The sequence below is a fragment of the Triturus cristatus genome, chromosome 5_2 (genome assembly GCF_964204655.1).
Source record: "Triturus cristatus chromosome 5_2, aTriCri1.1, whole genome shotgun sequence".
Lineage (NCBI taxonomy): Eukaryota > Metazoa > Chordata > Amphibia > Caudata > Salamandridae > Triturus > Triturus cristatus.
Genome location: NC_140588.1, coordinates 480,694,798 through 480,714,920, shown reverse-complemented (window position 1 = coordinate 480,714,920; position 20,123 = coordinate 480,694,798). Strand labels below are relative to the sequence as shown.

The following is a 20,123-nucleotide window of genomic DNA, read 5'->3' as shown; positions in this document are numbered from 1 at the left end:
CTTATTCATTACTCCACAGAGAAGTGCAATGCCATCACCCTCTTCTTTAGTGAAAAAATATAGAAGATCAGATAACACATTAACAACACCAAGTCTGCTTCCTCTCTTTTGCCCACACCTCCTCGTAGAATCCCACAATGGTCAGCTGTCAAAGCCCTGTCTCTCGCAAATCTTACTGACATGCTCAACTACCTCAAAGCCATTTCTTATGATGATGATGATGAAGACTCACCATCATACTTCATCAAAGCTTTCTCGGGGGGAGCTCTCTTACCCCTACTCACCAATATCAATACCACCCTCACTCAAGGCATCTTACCTTACAACTCTCTAGACAGGCCAGATCCTATCACTTCTAAAGAAATCTGCACGAGACCACAACAACTCTCTAACTTCCGGCCCATCAATCACCTACAATTCATCAGCAAGATCATTAAAAAAAGCAGTCTTATATATTCAATTTCAAGATCACATCAAGGCTAACCATCAACTGCACAACTACCAGTCTGGCTTCAGATCACACTGCAGCACAGAGACCACACCTTACCCATCACCCTCTTGACCACAGATGAAGATGATTCATGCCTCCTGTTGCTGCTGCTGTGCTTCCCAGCTGCCTTTGCCAGACTCAACCTTACCACCCATTAACACACCCTGAAGCCTTGCATTGTCCTATATTTATTCTCCTCCTACCTTTCCAAACAACTTCAGTTTGTTCAGATGGGCACCTGCAAGTCTCAAAAGATCCCTATCACCTGTGGAGTCCCCAGCGTGCCATATTGTCTCCTGTCATCTACCTTTACATGGAGCTGGTTGGTGCTCTACTCACAGATAACAGCATCAAGAGTCACAAATATGTGGATGATATACAGCTCTGCTTGAAAGTCTCCTCTGCTTCAGACACCCAGCACTCAAACACTGCCTGCACATCATCCAGGCCTGGATGTCCAGCTCCTACCTGAAGCACAACCCAACCAAAACAGAATTTTTGTTATTTACCAAGAACACGAAACAGTATAAATGTGGCTGAATGATCTGATCCTTGACAGCTTTGACCCGAATTTTCACTGAATTTCACTGAATACGAAGTAACTGGGATTTACCCTGGACACCAAGCTTCAAGAAGCACATTACCATAAAACACAAATATGACCTGGTACTAGCTTTCTCTACTAAAGGAAGTGAAACTGTTTTTTTTCCAGGAAACAACTTCAGAAGGGCTGTTCAAGCCCACATACTCTCACATTTGGATTGCAGTAACGCCCTGCTCCAATGCCTCCCAGACTCCATGCACATTAAAGGCATCCCACACACTACAGCAGGTCTCATCCAAGGCCAGAAGAAATAGGATCACATTATCCTGATTCATCTCCATTGGCTCCCCTTGCCAGGAGCACCATCTTCAAAACCAGCTGCATCATTTACAAAGCTATCATGACGAGCACCCACCTCGACTTATCTTGCAGGCAAGACCACCATCTTTGGTGGTTCCTGGTATACCATTAGACTGCAGACGAAGAAGTGTAAAATAGCAAAAACAAGGCAACAGCCTTTTTCTTCTATGTACTAAGGACCTGGAAAAACACCCCTGTACCCATTATGATCACCCCAATGCAGCATCAATTTACGAAAGGGTTGAAGGCACACCTCTCTAAAGAACCCTACATCGCAAAACATTTACCGTCCACAACCCAGATACCTCTCTTATCACTCATTGACTTTATGCTCGACTTTAACTATAAGGTTATGCTCAGCTGTGTTTTAGTTAGGTTTGTGCTATTGAAATACTATGTACATACATACATGCATACTTGTTTTTTCCAATTGGGATCCTGGACACTTGTAAGTGCACAGTGTAGGGGTAGGTTTGAAGTAAGATTGAAAAAGTAGTCCTAGTCTCGATATTCCTGTCACCCATGTTCCGTGCAACTCCAAATTGAGTCTTAAATGTCTTTTTAGATATTTGGGCTCTCAGTACTGGGTTTATATTATTTTGTTTTTGCATGAATTTACCAACTAAAGTGTGCCCAGGAGCCAACAAAACACATTTCCTTCGACAAAGCTGCAGCTCTGATCGAAAATAATTATTATAATGTGTTGAATTTCCATTGCTAAGACCCAAAATATTTTACATACTTTACACAAATAGTAAAGATAACAATAACTAAAGCATTGGCATATCCAATGAATCTCGCGTTTTAAAAAAGCATGGCTACAACCAATTGTTTTGAATTGTAATTGAATATGCAATTCAGACCTATCCACTTTGGCTATACTTGTTCAAAAGTTCAGTATCACTTATTACCTTTTAGGTACGCTACAGCTGCCAAAGACACCATTTAAATATACAGGAAACACACAATACCCTCTGGCAATTAAAGAATATACATTCCACCCCGTTTTTTTTTTTTTTTTTTTTTTTTTTTTTGAAAAACCTTTATTTCAAAAATCAGGACACAGCTATTCAGCCGACAGCCCTAAGGTTCGGCAGCATTGAGAGTTAGAGACAGTGATGTGTCCCCAGTACAGTACAAAGAGTAGTGCAAAGGTCCAATTTTAAGTAAACACAGAAAAAACTCACAACAAACCCCAGCAAGGCAAGAACATTGAAAGCCCATGGTGAAAGCCCCCAGGGGAGGCCGGACCCCACTCATCTACTAGTTACAAGACAGTGTACAAAGGAAGAAGGGGGACAGCAGAGGCCCAAAACGGTTCCTGAAACCAAACTGCGCTGGAAAGAAGGTCAGGGGGAAAGCTTTTCCTCGGGAGGTTCCAGATCCGGGGCAAGACATATTCCCCCCCTGTATTGGTTCCACCGCCCCCAGATGGCATGCCACTTCCGGGGGCGACCTCTGGAGCAATAGACTGTCTTCTCCCTAAACATACTCCAGTCCATGTTCTCTTTCCACGCGGTCAGTGTAGGGGGTCCCGAGGAGCCCCACAATCGCGCGATATCCCTTTTAGCGACCATGTTACCCAGAGTCACCCATTGGGTCTGCGCCTCATCGAGGTCAGTGGGCCCCCAGACGTTCAGGAGGCAACACCGCGCCTCCGGCTGCACAGCAATGCCCGTCACCTCCCCCATAACTGCATGGACTCTCCTCCAGAACTCCACAATGACCCCACATTCCCAAATGATGTGCAGGAAAGTACCCACCATACCACATCCCCTCCTGCACAGGCCGTCCTCCGAGAATCCCATGTGGACCAGCAGTGGCCCCGTCACATACACCCGGTGCAGTATTTTAAGCTGCACCAGCCTCAGACGCGACGGGATCGCAACCTCCTTAGGAGAAGAAACCGCTGACTGCCAGTCCTCATTATCCAACTCAAGGCCATCCCTAGTCCACTGTTCTCTCAGCCCCAAAAGCATGTCTGCCCGGACGTTAATCAATTTCTTATATATGAGCGAGATCGTGCTCTCGGGCATATGACCATCAAGGACCCGGTCCTCAAGGGGAGAGGACTCCGGCACCTTCTCACCCTCCACGAGGACTGATCGGAGGGCGTGGCGCAGCTGGATATACCTGAAATACTCGGAGGGCCCCAACTCATACTCAGTCTGCAACTCCTCGAAGGACTTCACCCTCCCCTTATGCAGCACATCTCCCACCTTGGATATACCTATCAGGTCCCACTTATCAAAGCCCTTCGTATGCCAGAGCCTTCCCAATCTCTCCGATTCAATCAATGGGGTAGCGAGGGTGAGCCTATCCTTCCAGCCCAGCGAGTCGGTCGAAATCTTCCACACACGCACCGCCACACCTGTGGGCCCCGTGAGGGACGAGTCTAGGGACCGCGAATACAACGCCCTGTAGTAGTTGCCACCACGCAGCAACCACCTGTCCATGGCATATCCAGGGCTGAGGGCGGGGCCATAAAACCCATGGTTGATCGCACTCAGCTGCGTGGCCCAATAGTACCGTCGGATGTCTGGGAGCGCAATGCCCCCATCGTACCATGGGAGCGTCAACTTTGCAATAGCTATTCGCGGCCGCCCATCCCACAGCAACGTCCGTTGGAGGCCTTCGACCTCCCGAAAGTATTTGGCCGGTACCCAGTCCAAAGTGTTCTGGAGGGCGTAGAGGAAGCGGGGAAGAGACATCATTTTGAACAGGGCCGCACGCCCAACAAGGGAGAGCGGCAGCCTCCGCCAACCTTCAACATCTCGCCTCAAGCGTGCCAGGGGGGGGAGCAGATTCCTCTCGTAGCGCACAGCAGGGTCCATGGATATAAAGATCCCCAAATACACGAAACCCTGCTGGGCGACCTGTATCGAACATGTTCTAGGGATCGGTGGGACCTCGCCACTAAGAACGTACAAGTACGATTTGCCCCAATTAATAACGAGCCCCGAGTTCCTACCAAACGATGCGAGTACGTCACAGACCACTATAAGTGACTTCTTAGGTGAGGCAAGATACAACAGGATATCATCGGCATAAAGCGAGATACGGTCCTCGTGATCGGGCGACCACCGAAGGCCCCGTATATCCGGGTGCCAACGTATCCACGCAGCCAACGGCTCAAGGGCGAGGGCGAACAACAGAGGCGACAGGGGGCAACCCTGCCGAGTACCCCTCCCAAGCTGAAACGGAGTCGACGCCCGACCATTCACCACAACATTCGCTAGCGGCCCCTCGTACAGCAACCTAACCCAACTCACAAAACCGCGACCAAATCCAAACTTGGCCAGCACGGCCCATAAGTATGCCCACTCCACCGTGTCAAAGGCCATCGTGGCATCAAGAGAGACGTCACAATAGCCGGTTCACGCAGCGTGCCTGCCCTGGCGATGACGCCATGAAGACGCCTAAGGTTTAATGCTGTGTTTCGGTGCGGGATGAAGCCGGATTGATCCGGGTGGACCAAGTCGCCAAGTACCCTAATCAAACGAGTCGCCAGGAGTTTAGCCAGAATTTTCGGCTCGGCGTTGAGGAGTGAAATGGGCCGATAGGAGGCGCACCTATCTCGGGGTTTACCCTCTTTATGTATGACCACGATCGACGCCAGCCGCTGATCTAACGGAAGGATCCCAACCCCCCGCGCCTCCAAAAACATGGCGCGCAGGTGAGGGGCGACCCTATCCGGGAACAGCTTGTACAGATCGATCGGCAATCCGTTCGGTCCAGAGGCCTTACCCGAGTTTAACGCGCGAATAGCCCCCGCCACCTCGTCGACCGTTATGTCACCATCCAAATCATCCCTATCTATGTCAGAGAGGCAGGGCAACTCGATATCACGGAAGAGATCAGATGAGTCCTCGGGCGGCCTGTCCGACACAGAGGAATAAACCCTACGAAAATACTCCGCGAAACACTTCACAATCCCCTCAGGTTCCACAATCGCCTCTTCCCTCTCTCCCGTCAACTCTGGCACCACTCTATTGACCCGTTCTTTCCTGTCCAACCACGCCAGGAGTTTCCCTGCCTTATCACCAACATCATACAGGCGGCCTTGCTGTTCCCTACTGAGGGTCTTAGCGGCATCCGTCACCAAGTCCCTATACTCCGTCTGCTTCAAGCAAAGCTCATGCAGTGAGGACTCTGTAACCCCCTCCTCCATTTCCCCCTCAAGGGCCGCGATCTCCTCCTCTACCTGCCGTACCTCGCCATCCCTCCGACTCTTGGCAGCCACCACCAGGGAGAGGGCTTCCCCCCGAAGCACGGTCTTAAAAGCTTCCCACAGCGACACCGCCGAGTCCACGGTTCCCAGATTGTCCTTGAAGTAATTATCTACCTTCTTTACCAGGGCGCTGCGCATCTTGGGGTCTCGGAAATACCATGGATTGATGGGGGCCACCCTCCCTCCTCCCTCCCGACCTAGATCCAGCCGGATCCACACTGGCGAGTGGTCAGAGATACCGCGTGCCATGTGCCTCGCCTCGGATACCAACGAGGCATGTGCGGCCAGAGTGAGCAGGTAGTCAATCCTGGAGAGGCTACCATGCGCCCCGGATTGGAACGTGTATTGACTCTGTGTGGGGTGCCGGAGCCTCCAGCAGTCTATCAGGCCAAGCATGTCTAGGAAATCTGGAAGCCATTTCTGAGCCCCCCCTGTGTCCCTGGGCGGGTATCTATCCAACAGTCCGGAGCCCACAGCGTTGAAATCCCCTCCCACTACCAGCACCCCCCCCGGGAGAGTCAGCAAAGCCCTGCCCAGATCAGCAAATGTGGAGGCCTGCAGGGCCGGCGGGACATAAACCGAAACCAAAACCAAAGTCCTTCCTTCCCACCGCCCCGCCACCGCCACAAACCTCCCCCTATCGTCAACAATGGTGGAGTCCACCTCAAAAGGCAACGACGCTCTAACTAGGATGCCCACACCCCTGGACCCAGAAGAGAACCCCGAGTGTGCAATGAATTTATACCCCTTCCTATTCAGGGCATAGCACGTATTACCTATGAGATGCGTCTCCTGCAGCAGGGCAACATCTGGCATTGAGCGTTTCAAAAATTGCAAAACAATCCCCCTCTTGATGCGATCCCCCAAACCATTAACATTCCAGCTAATAACACTTAAGCCTCTACCCCCCATCCTCAAACGGAAAGAGGCCCACCCCACACCCGAGGAGCCACCATGGAACAGCCCTGAGGATAATCATCATGCCTTGCAGAAATAAACCCCCCAACAACAAACTCCAAATCCCCGAAACTCCCCCCACCCTGCACCCCTGCTGCAGCTTACAAAGCCCCCCCAACTTGCAGTGTGCCTGTCGCCCTACAAAACCAAAAGTCTACAAAAAGTACCCTAAGGGCGGAAAAGAGCACCCCTCGTCCTCCCGCAACCCTCCACAGTTACTGCACTCTGTTCAAATTCTCAAGTATAGTCAAATCAAGTCAGGCCGGCTCTGAGATATCAGCCCTGTCCATCCCGGCCACTTTCTCCATGCTCGGCTGTGTCGTCCCCCGTCCGTCGCCGGGGCAAAGCGTCCAGCCACTCGTCGGCCATACCAGGAGAGTCAAAAAAGAATGTCCGATCTTCGTGCACCACCCGTAGTCTGGCGGGAAAAAGCATGGCATACTTCAGATCCAGTTCCCGAAGCCTCCGCTTCACCCCCAGGAAGCTCTGTCTCTGTCTCTGCACCTGCTGGGTGAAGTCCGGATAAAAATTCACCAACGCATTCTGGAAGGGAACTGGGCCCGTCACCCTCGATGCTTGCAGGATAGCGTCCCGATCTCGAAAATGAAAGAGCCGGGCGACAATCGGCCGCGGCGGGGCACCCGCCTTGGGCCGCCCGCCCGGCACCCTATGGGCCCTTTCCACCGCAAAAAACTTTCCAAGGCCCCTAGGCTTCAGATGATTAAGGACCAAGTCCTCAACAAGCAGGTCCACCGAAGCCTCATCCGAGGACTCCGGGACCCCGATGACGCGCACGTTGTTGCGCCTGGCCCGGCTCTCGAAGTCCTCCAGCCGGCGGGCGACGAGGTCACTCTCGGCCCTCAGCCTACGGACCTCGGTCTGCAGTTTCGCAACATCATCAGTGAGGCCCGTGGTCTGGAGGTCCAGGTTCTTAACGCGTTCGTTCGTCTTGCCCAGGTCCGAGCGGATCAGATTGACATCTACCAGGATGGCATCCACCTTCTGCACCAGGGCCTCGAACTGTCTCCCCATCGAGGTCTGCATCCCGTCGAGCGCGCCCATGACATCCTGTAGGGAGAGCTCCGGTGTCACAGGCGAGTCCTCCTTCTGGGCATCCGGCGCCTGGCTCGATCCACTCGGTGATGCTTTCTGGAGAGCGTAGCGGTCCATGCTGTTGACTTGGGTATACGTTCCCCGCCTGGTAGACTTAGTCTTCAGCCGATCCCCTTCTGCCTTGCCCGACATAATGGACTCCAGGCAGTCCAGTGCAGTTAAGACTGTCCCCTCTCAGGGAGAGGAATAAGAAGTGAGCAGTTCTGCCTTATGCTGCCAGAGTAGCCCGCCGAGCGTCCTTGGGGTAATAAAGCCACCCAGAGCTCTCCAGTGTCCGGGCAGACAAAGGGAACGAAATCGAAAGTGAAAGAGCGGGGACCTCCGTCCGACAGTTCACACCTCTCCTGGCCGTTGTATATCAACTAGGAGCCGGGCATCCTGCCAACTCTAGCCCCTGGCATCCCCGGGAGATAGGCCGCAATCTTCCGCCAGGCCTAAGTCCGGTTCCCGAAGGGCGATCCGACCGCGGGTAGCATCAATCGCCTCCCTGACAACTCAGCAACACGATGCCATGCATACCATCAGGATTAGAGACAGGATAGTCGACGGAGGGCGCGAGGGTCTCGGGAGCTCTAAGCTCACACGGCCATCTTGGTCAAGCGCTAGGCTCCTCCCCCCTTTGTTTTGTTTTTAAGATGCAATCAGCACTTGCCTGATGAAGACTGCAGTACCTAAGGCTTTTACTGAATGTCCTGCTAGTCAGCAGAAGACCTTGCTTTAGAAGGCGGCAGTTACTGAGGTAGGTACCAGTGGTGCCTTCAATCAGGTATAAGGCCTTGTTTTAAAAGTCTGCAGTACATTAGACAATTTCTAGATGTCTCCTGAAACCCAAGACACCATGTATTTATGAACTTAGTAGAAACCCTTGAATATCTCCATTTGACTCTGCTTTTCTATTTAGCATGCAAGATCATAGAGAAGGTGTAGCTTGAACTTCTGAATTAGTACATTCACTTTCGCACGTCCAATGAATGTTGCTTGTTTTCATGTTCCAAAATGAATATGTTGGTGCTGGGTTATAATGATGACAGCCATTACTAAGGTTCTGGGTGCAACTTCTGTTCTCGAACACATCACTCTAATACTTACTGGTATTATCAGTAACTTGTATGTCGAATCTACTGTCATGCAATATTAATAACCGCTCGCTAGCTGTTTCCTTTGTAAAAGATGTGCAGAGCAGCCATCAATCTGAAGAGGAAAGGGAGGAAATGCAGCAGGGTGCAAGTGAAGACAAGAGAGAAAGCACAGAAAGAGGATGGAGTGATCACTAACAGAGAAACTGGAGCAGTGACTTAGAGACAAAGGGCTAGATGTATGACCTGCTAAATAGCGCCTCACAAATTGCATCGCATTTGCGACTCACAATTTGCGAAGGGACTATTTGGCATGTACAACAGTGTGTTTAACACTCTTTGTGATTTCCAATGAGGTCGCAAATTGCGAGGCTCATGAATATAAATGAGCCTTTCTCAATTTATGAGCCCATTGGGAATGACAGGCCCTCCTAAGGATGGAGGCCTGCTGAGCTCTGCAGACCACTATGTCTGGGACTGCTTTTAAATAAAGCAGCTTTTTTTTGTTCAATGCAGGCTGTTTTCCTTAAAGGAAAACGGGATGCATTTAAAGGAAAAAAAAAAAAGAAACGTTTCCGTTTCATTTTTTAAGGGCAGGCAGTGGTCCCTGTCGCAATTTATTTGCGGCTCGCAAAATACTGTTTGTACATGGGCCCATGCTTTTTAGTGTGCGCAAACGGGTCTAAGACCTGTTTTGCGCACACTAAACAGCGTTGTACATCTGGCCCACAGTGAGAGAAGTGAGAAGAATTAATGAGATGCAGAAAAACCAGAGCAAGGGCAGCGAAGAAAAGAGAAAGCAGGGTCAATAATGACCAGACGGAAGGAAAAGTAAAAGAAATGGGAAGCAAGGGAGGTGGTGTGCAAAGGAGAGTGAATGCACTAGAACAATGACTGAGGAAAAAAGTGAGAGAATGGGGAGAGGAGAGGAAACAATGACAGAGAAGGAAAGTGAGATCCTTGAGAACGAGTTAGGCATGAGGCACAGAGATGGGGATGATATGGAAAGGGAAAGCCTAAGCATGGAGAGAATCAGACGCGAGGGAGGCAGGGACGAGAGGGCTAATAAAAGCAGAGAGAAAGCATGGAGAGCAGTGGCCTGCATCGCCAGAATCTAATGGGAAACGTAACGTAATAATGTCACCTTCTATTAATCCAAGCAATAGCAAACAATGAAAGGCATTTCAAAGCCAGCGGCTGATGAGTAATGACCTGTCTGTACTTCTTACTGTACTTTCTATAACACAAGGTCCCTCGGTGACCCAAAGATATCTGTTGGGCTCTAAAAATGATACCTAGAATAAAAACACATTTTGAGAATATGAGAAGGGAAGACAAGGAGAAGGGAAGTTAGGAAACTAAAAGGAAAATGTTACTTATCCTTTAAACATCAGTTTGTATCGTTTAGTGACATAGGTTCCCATGCTTTGAATCCTCCTGCCATTTATCGTTGGACTCAGATGTTTGCAAGTTGTTTTTCTGTGAGAATCTGTTTGAGTCACAAGATGCGCTGTGGCTCTTCCCCTAATGGACAATGTGTATGGGTACCAACTCCTTGTTAGATTATTTTTTGCACACTGGGTAAGAATGTATATGACGTGTTGAGTGAGCGCAGTGATGTAGCATGATTTATAAAATCAGAAAACATAACACATTCACAAATTAACGATACGAAAAGCTGAAAGTACACTTTGCACATGTTAGACACAGTGACACATGAAAATGAGACAAGTTCAGTAGAAGCACAGTAAAAGCGAGCTTGAAAACGTTAGATGAAAAAAACATATATACAAGATAATACTAATACATATAAATGAGTTGTGATAAATTCTGAATGCATATGGTGCTTATTAATGTATATTATTGGAATTTTGATGTTAAGTGAAGTGGCATAGTCTTTTTGATGTTTCAATTCAATTTCATCTTACTCGGGTACAGAAGTACCCAGAAATGTTAGTTTAAAACACAATAAAAACACATACAATATACAATAAAATATATCAATAGTTAAAAAAATTCATAAGAAGTGCATGTTTAAATTCCATGATATGACAGCCATGACTGGGACAGAGCTATTGAGGTATGTATTCAAATTTAGACAGTGTTTATCAAGAGGAGAGCTCGGACAGCATTTTTCAAGAAAGCACTTCTATGAGCAATTGACTCAACATCATTAAGTTGTAGCAGCATACTAGATGCTGCCCTAAAATCAGTGATATTGTACCTCTTGATCACTGGCATGAGGAAAAGTGAGGGGGCCTCCCTGCACGGTATGGCGAGGGGCCCCCTCGGGGCTCAATCAGGAGCTCTCCGGCAAGAGTGCAGTGCCAAGGGGGCCCCTTGGAGCTTGGGGCCCCCCCACACTGCGGGGGATGCGGGGGCCTGTGTTACACCCCTGCTCTTGATTAACCCCTTCGATGCGTGTGACGGAGTGGTTCCGTCACGCGCGTCGGTCACGCTGTGCGGATGACGTAACCACTCCGTCACGGCCCCGCCCGCGCAAGAACCCTTCAGCACAGCGCGGTAATCCGCGCCGCACTGAAGGGGTTAAAGGGAGCAAGATATGCTTTGGTATAAAGAATGAAAACCACAGGGGAAAAAAAAGTGCAGCATAGATTGACCTGATCTCCCATTACATGGGCAAGCTAAGGAATCAAGGTTTGCCTGGAAAGGTAAGGGGAAGCATAACAGATATTTAACAGTGCCAGCCCTAAAGCTAAACAATAAACTGTGCTCCCAACATCCCAGTGGTTTAATCAAATACCTTGCAATCAATCTATCCGTTCCAATGTTCATGTAAGCTGCCACACTCAGATTCTTAAGCTCAAAAGTCAATCTTTCTTCCAGAGGATATTTAAACAAGGCTAGCTGCAACTGACTTTTACTAATGGCATGGGTACCCCCAGGGTTTTCAAACAAATGCTGGTAACCAACCTTGCGCAAGAGAGATTCCACTGCTGCTAACTAAGGAATACTCTTGCCTTTATCGCAGCTGAGGCAATCTGAGACAATGTCTCAAGTAAACCTTGCCTCCTTGATTGTCCATATTGCTAGCCATAGTAAAGGAAGGAGGGCCCTGTTATAGTCTTCAATAAAAGGCAAATTCAGTTTGCTGTGGCAGATAAAATGGGAGGTGGAGATGGGAGCGCCGAAAACTGTTTTCTTCCACCTGGAGTGTATTAAAATTAATGATATCCCGACTTCAGCCCCATATTTACCATCGGGAGGCTTTGCATTTAAAGATTTGCAGAAGTGGTATAAGTGCACCACCCCTCCTGGGTTGCGGTAGGCTGAACAGCAAGCCAATCAATCTGGAAAATGTATTTCTACAATATGCTATGTGCGCCAACCCAGACCCATTATCTCCAAAGACTAGGCCCAAGTAATAAAGGGTGCTTATGCATTCTAAGCTAAAATTGCCCACAGTAAGGGAGGCCAAATTATACTTTTCCTGGCCACAGGCCATAATATAGGATTTAGTAAAATTAATGCATAGATCTATCGTGGCAACAAAATCTACAAATCCTTGGACTAAAAGATGCAGAGCTATTGGGGTACAACCAATCAACACAGCGCCATGTGCATACAACAAAGATGGTAAGGGAGAGCCCTTAACTTTAGGGACGACACCCTAAAAGTGTGCTTTAAAACGTGAGATAAAAAAACATATTTACAAGATAATACTAGTACATATAAAGGAGTTGTACTAATAAATTTCTAATGCATATGTTGCTTATTAACGTATATTGATGGCATTTTGATGTTAAGTGGAGTGACCTAGTGTTTTTGATGCTTTCTGTCAGAGTGCACCATTTAGAAAAGTCGGTGCAAAAAGGTGTAGTAATAAAGTATAAGCTTGAAACTTTGCATAGAAATGCTAGAGCTTCTATAGTTTATGAAAATATAAAAACATTTTTTTGTGGTAACAGGACTGCAGCTTTTACTTAAGATTGCAACATTGTATTTCTTTTCCACCAATGTTAGAACTATGTGGACTTTTGAATCTCTCATTTCTCATGAATACAATAGGAAACCAACTCAATGTTTTACGTGTCTCAGGTGACACTACGTGACTCCGACCATGTAATAGTCTTTCGATAGTGGTGTAATGCCACCTCCTTCGGACGATCTTAAAAGGTTTATAAAAAAGAAACCCCAAAGGAGGTGAACGCAAACGCCATTAATTTTTACTTCTCAACGACCGCCATTCTGATTTTCCTAATCAAGACACGGATGCGACGCTGACTGATTTTTGAACTATCTTATGCTTTTGGAATGCGTGGTGGATGCTACAGTCGATAGCTGATGGACTGCACCTCCTTTGCCGAACCATTCAATTTCTTTGTTTCTGCTAATAGACTCGTCCTTAATGGACTTTATTTTGAATCCTTTTTCCATCTTTGTAGGACTTGAGCTGTTAGACAACAAACTATACTTCTGCCTTAATTCTAGTCGGACCCTGTAACCCTGTAGTTGATTCTGATTATAACTGTCCTAAAACATGCCTGCTTAAATGTTTGGCATTATTATAAAAGCTGTGATATTCTTTGGTGAATTTCTCAAGAAATTAATCGTGGCAGTGAACTTTGGATCTTTAATACAATAACCAAATTAATCAGATATCTGTCTGAGTCTATCATTGAGTCCTATTGGTTCTTCCATTCAAACTGTGCTGTTTACTTATGACTTAATGTATTGTAGAGAGGAGCATCGAGGTCTGACAGAACATCAGGTGTTACTTCTTTTGTTTTGCGTTGCTGTTGCAGAGCTTTTGGTCTGCATAATCCTACTTGACATAACTTCTTTAGGAGGTTGGGTCTTCCTGTTGCTATCCTTTATTTCCACAGCATGGCTATGTACCTAAACACCATGGCAGTGTACCTAAATCTGATTTTAAATTTGTGAGTTGGCTGCCAATTAATGGTTCTCATTGTACAGCTAACGTGGTGTTTGGTTACTCTAATTTCCACCCTGCCTATTGGCGGAGAAAGATTCCTCAGAGGATCATTGCCTCTGTCGTGTAAATTGTCTAATCGTAAAGGGCCCAGTACGGTTAGAGCAGTAAATGAGAGTAAGTGTATAATAAATATTTTTACCACGCTTTACGCTGCAACAGTAGCATGGCGCACTATGCATATTGTGCACTGCCAACTAGTTCAAAAGAGAAGAGGTCTGAAATCAGTACAGGCTTCTAGGGAGGAGGGTGTGCACAAGTGAATCTACAGCACTACGTGCTATAAACTGATGCTTACATGGTAACATTTTCTGTTTGTAGCATGTGTTGCTGTAGATGCACATGCTCTCCATAAACTGTAAAGCAGCACCCTTGTTAAGTGGTGACGACAGTGTGGGTGATGCACATATGTGGAACAAAGTCCATAAGACTATTGGTCCAACCATAATTTGTTAGCGGGTGAGAATGTCGACACTCAGAACTTGGTAAACATGGTGGAACTGCCTCGGATGCCACTTTGCAGTTGTTAGCTACTGAGACGTTGCTTAAGAAAGTCATTGTTGTGCCTTTGTAACAGGCGGAGTGCACTCTGGGCGTAACAGGTAGGACTTTCTTAGCTTTGTGGTAGCAGGTATGAATGCGCTTGGCTATCCATCTCGATATTCCAGCCTTAGAGATGGGACGGTTCTGGTCAGGCTTCACAGAGGCCACAAAGGGCTGTTCGATTTTACGAAAAGTCTTAGTTCTATTGATGTAATACATAAAAGGTCTTTTTCAATTTAGTGTGTGTAGAGCTTTTTTGATACCAAGTCTGGCTGCAGAAAGATGACTGCGAGCTCTATAGTTTGGTTAGGGTGGAAGGGTGATACCAGCTTGGGAAAAAATGTAGGATTAAGTCTGGGAAAAATCATATTTTTATAAACCTGAATGAAAGGTTCATGTAAGGTGCATGCTTGCACTTGACTAATCCGTTAGGGGGAAGTAATGGTCACATGGAAGACTACCTTTTAGGAAAGGAACAGAAGGGGGCACGAGTGTAAAGGCTCAGAGGGTGGCCTCCTAACCCTCATGAAGACTACAGTAGGGTTCCACATGATGGCAGGGGGTATTCTGGGAGGTATGACCCTCTTAAGACACTCCTGAAAGCCTTGACTACTGGAATTCTAACTAGGGATAAACGTTTCACGTTTTGAATGTAAGCCTCAATGGCAACTAAGTGTAGGCATATTGATGTGTAGACAATGCCTGATATCTGCTGATGTAAGGTATTGCACATGAGTTCCTGGTTGCTAGGGGTCTGTGTTTTCGTAAATACAGTACTGGATTAATCTTGTCCACTTTGAGGCAAAACAGGCCTGTGCAGTGGCCCTGCACACTTCCAGTAGAATGGCCCTACAATCTTGGCGGAGGTTTAAGCAGCCAAATGCTAAGATCTCAGGAGTCAGATCCCTACTAGGTTGAGCTGTCTTGGGTCCAGGTGTCCAATCTGGCTTTGTCTCTGTGTGAGAAGGGCCAGCCTGAGCAGAAGCTTCTAGTAAAGGCTGCTGACATCTCCAGGAGCATGGAGGTGACTCATGTGGAAGTCACTAGGATAAGTGTCAGGGAAGATTCTGTCATCTTCCTCACTACGTATGGAAGGAGCAAGAGAGGTGGAAAAGTATAGACAATGATCCCTGACCAATTCATCCATAGAGCATTACCTATGGACTGTTTGTGTGGTTACCAGGAGGTGAGGTTTGGATATTAAGGGGCAGATTTACAAGCCCATGCGTCACTTTTACGCTGCCGTTGCATCACTTTTGTGACGCACCGGCGGTGTAAAAAATGTGGCAAATTTACAATGTGACGCATCTAGGGAGATGCGTCACGTTGTAAAGCCCTGTGTGACATACCTGTGTCAGGTATAATGTATGCAGGGTAGGCGTTCCCACACAGGAAAGCCTCCTGAAAGTAACACAGTGAAATCTACAAGATTTCACTGCGTGGCTTTTAGGATGCCAATGCGTCAAAACATTACACCTGCTTGATGCAGGCGTAAGGACTGATGCAGTGTATTGGGAATAGACCACAACTCGCATTGCTGGAGTTGCGTTGTGCTTGCAACACGACTCCAACAATGCATGACTTTTTCCCCCAACAGATGTGTCAAAATTTCTTTTGCATCTTTCAACCCTTGAGCCATAGTGCGCCGTATTGTAAATCCAGTGCATCTATGGTGATGCAAGGGTTTTTCACACAGGCGCAGGGAAACTGACGCATCTTTACAGATGTGTCAGTTTCTTGTAAACCTGCCCCTAAGTGTTTACAGGGATGGTGAACAGGTCCATTTGCAGGGCTCCCTAACACTGCAAGTATCGGTGTAGAACTAGCGGGTGGAGTTAACACTTGTGGACTTGTTAATGCGTCCTTCTCAGCAAGTCTGCAAAGTTGCTGTCCACCCTCAGCAGGTGTTTCGCTAGAAGTTGTATATCATGGCGGATCACCCAATACCAAATCCCCTGCACTGGTGCTGAGACCTGGCAGAATGCATGCTGAGTTGTTTTTACAGATAATGCATGGCGGTCATGTTCTCTATTTTGATGAGGATTAGTTTCCCTCAAATGACCCGGAGCTAGGTATACAGCTAGCAATTTTAAGTTATTGATGTGTAGACTTCATTTGAAGGGGCCTACCCCCAGATGGTCATGTCATAGAGATGTGAATCCCAGTCTGAGAGGCGTTTGTGGTAATGGTCACTTTCAGAATGGGGTCTGCGAAAGGCCTGCCCTTCAATAAGTTGTTGCTATTCCACCAATGGTGAGAGCAGTGGGGGCTGGCCTTCATCAACACTAGATCTTCCCATTGAACCTCCATCTGTGACCACTGCGCACGGGGCACACTTGTCAAGGGTGCATATGGAGTCCAACATTGGGGCACAATAGAGATGCATTCTCCTCAGAAGGGCATCACAATTCTGATTGTGGGATTATGGATGGGCTGAAAAAGAGGCAGAAGTTGCTAGAATGCCAACACCTTCTGCTGGTTGGGGTAGGCTCTCACCCGTGCCTGCGTTCAACAGGGATCCCAGACAAGGCTAGATCTGTTGAGGTTGGAGATAGAACTTGGTAGCATTTATGTATAGAAAGAAGTCAGTGCCCCCCCCCCCCCTTTGCAGGTGGCTGGCCTCCACTGCTAGTCACTTCATGAACACTCTTGGAACCAGACATCGTGAAGGGTAGTCCTATGGAAATGTTCCTCAGGATCTATTAGTTGAAAACCTGAGGTATAAGATATGCCGGAGGAAGCCATCCTTTAGGGGCGTGAGAAGGCACAGAGAGTAGATGCCTTCTTTCAGCTGGCATAGAGGCACTTTTTGAATTGCACCTCTGTGGAGAAGTGCTTATACCTCTTCCTAGAGAAGGTGACGGATGTGTCTGTATGGTTTGATGTAGACAGGGGTTGTGAGAAGCTCTAGGCAGTAACTGCAGTAACTGTGGTGAACCACAGCTAAAATCCACTGGTCTGATGTGATTTCCTCTCAATGAAAGGGGAATTTTTATATTCATCCCCCCGAAAGGTGGCATGTGATCAGGTGGGTGGTTCGGCTAGTTACTGCTTACAGGTGGAAGCTCTTTAGTGGAGCCACTTTAGCCCTTGCCTCTTTTGTTACCTCGGTACGCACCCCTAGAGCAGTAGGGTAGCTAGGGCTTAGGCTGCCCGTAGAGTCCCTTGCGTTTGCCACCCACGGTGGCCTGATCGAAGAACGGGGGGTGCTGGCGATTCATGCGCCCGCAGGTTAGAGCAGGGGGGGTTGAGGGGGTGCTGCCGATTCTTGCAGGTATATCAGCCGCCGGTAAGTGAGGGGAGAGGGGGGCCGGCCACTGCCCCCAAAACGTATGCCGCCTGGGGCGGTCTGCACCCACTGCCCCCCCTAACTATGCCACTGCCCTAGAGTAACCCCTGACCACTTGCTGGTGAACAGTTTGCCGCTGTTTCTGGTAGGACTGCAGCTGGTGTGCGGAAGAGGCCTTGGTTCCTTATCTGGGCTGTTTCTTGTGAAAGGAATCTCTTGCAGCTGAATTTATGATGGCATCTATACACTTCACAATCTCGGTATCTCCTTTTTTTCCAGAGGCATATGAGATACTCCCCGTCAAACAGGAGACTGAGGAGATGCTGCTGCAGCTTTGGTTGACCCCGATTTGTGAAGCCACGAGTGGCATCAGAGGAGCACACTGTTGTTAATGCCAGTACATGCCGTGCCTGCAGTGTTAAGGGCACAAAGCAGTTTGGTGTTCGAGATGATCTTGAGCTTTGCACACTGTCTCATCCCCATCCTCCTGTCCTCCTCCTCTGAAATATGTTTTACTAGCTGCTGCATCTCCTCCTACTGAGACCTTCTGCCAAGAGAAAGGAGCTTGACAAATTTGGTTATGAAGCAACACATAGCTGCTTCCACAGTTAATCTCTCTGTGTTGATTTTCTTGTTCTCCCTGTCGGGCAGCGGGACATCGCCTTTGGCTTGGGCGGAGACCCACTTATGGCTGCTAATTGACTATGAAGGAATAAGGAGGGACCTTAGTCTTTATGTAAATAGTTCACTAGGTGAGGGTTTGTGTTTATTTCTCCTCAACCCTAAGTTTCACTACCCTAGTTTTGACTGGTGCCTAGACAATTTGACAGATTGAGCATGCCCTCATGCATGGGTAAGAACTAAACTGAGCTTTCAGAAACACCTTCCCTTTCTTTCTGAACCATTTGCATGTCGAATGTGTGATACACTGTGGCCCTCTGAATGGGCTCATGGTAGGCCAAGGTATTTTCGGGCGAAGATGCCTAATTGGATAGTGGTCCAAATCAGGATTGCCCCCAGGTTGACATTATAGTCTTCCCTCAAGATAATTTGTGGGTTCTAACAACAGGTTGTACAGGTCATGAGGATGGCTTGGGTCCAGAAAGATACGTGGGCACCACTTAGGTGACTCTTGTGAAGGCAGAGGAAGTGGCGTGGATGAGTATGGTGGTGGAGGAGGTGAAGTTGGTGGCAGCGGCCGGGGAGATAGCAGAGAAGGAGGTGGAGGAGGAACATAAGGGAGAGGGCTAATGTCCCTGTTTCTGTGTTTGTTCGCTGGCAGTTCTGGAGGGGACACCGAGAAGGATTCTCCATTGAAGGCTAGCCTCCTCTTGCAAGGCAGTGTTTCTGATGGCTTTGGCAGAGTTGTCTTTGCTGAGATCTTCCTAGTGATGGATTGGATGAAGAGACATTTATGTTTGGGGTTGAACTCCTCCTAAAGTCTCAGAATGATTGGCCACTCCAATTACTAGGTACTGGCTGTCGACAGAGCTTTGAGTATCATCAGGGCCTTTGACATAGAAGGGATCTTCAACATCAACAGGATTTCTGGCGCCATCTTTGGTGGTGCCTTTGGAACTAGCTTCGGTGGATGAGAGCACAGATGCTCAATGCTCTTGGAGCGGCTGCGGTTTGTAAACCGCTGGGGGTTGATGCCCTTGGGTGGAGCCTTGGTCGACTTTGAAGCCTTGCAAGTGTGTTGAAAAGAGTCCAAAAGTCGTGGAGGCCCTGGAGGGGGCAGTCTTTTGTGTCCATTTTCGAGGCTCGATGCCCGACTCCCGGGAGCAGTGAACTACCTCCACATGGGAGTTTTTATGTCACCCCGGCTTTGCGATTTGGTTTTGGGGAAGGGTGGCATACGTGTGTCCCTGCGCATCGTCTTCATTCAAGGGCCAATAGTCTTTGGTGCCAGCTTGTTGTCCTCATCTTTCTTGTGCTCTGATGCACTCAATGACAGTGTCTCAGAACTGGGCTGAGCTGTTGGAATTCTCAATGGGCCGGAATCCTCACATTCTTCAGCTCTGAAGGTGCATTTTCCCTACAACTTATTTTTGGCTTAATTTTATAATTATGGTCTAGTGGCAGGTACTAATATGATATTTTAAAGATGTATGTAAAGTAGGTGAAAAACACTCAAAAGAGTTCCTATATCTCAATAGATTACAAACTGGAGAGAAACAAAATGGACATTAACTTAATAGCTCACTATCCCACCGAGCTCAGGGGATAATCTAATTAAGTTATGAAGATGGTCCTGCACAGACCACCTGCAGTTCTCCAGCTTGAAAGTAATCCTGGACATTAGGGCGAAATGGGGAACGGCAGATGTCCTGGACGTACCTAGAAATGGGAAGGTGGTGTGAACAGTTTTCTTCATTTACTGATTCGAGTAAGGTCTCTCCCAGGACCCTCGGTTCCTCCAGAGCTCCTTCTCTTGAAGTAGAGCTTCTACCGCCTTGGAATTTTTTAGGATCTACTTCGTAAGTTTTCCACAGCCAAACTTCAAAGCAAAACTGTGTCTTTTTACTGCTCAATAACTACTTACAATTCTGCCTTTTATAACTTT

General features: G+C 47.8%; 1 protein-coding gene across 1 annotated transcript in view; it reads right to left on the bottom strand.

Annotated features, from left to right (window-relative positions):
- Positions 1–20,123, bottom strand: part of AOAH (acyloxyacyl hydrolase) — a 780,853-nt gene that overhangs the window by 426,331 nt on the left and 334,399 nt on the right. The gene's annotated exons all lie outside the window — the stretch shown is intronic.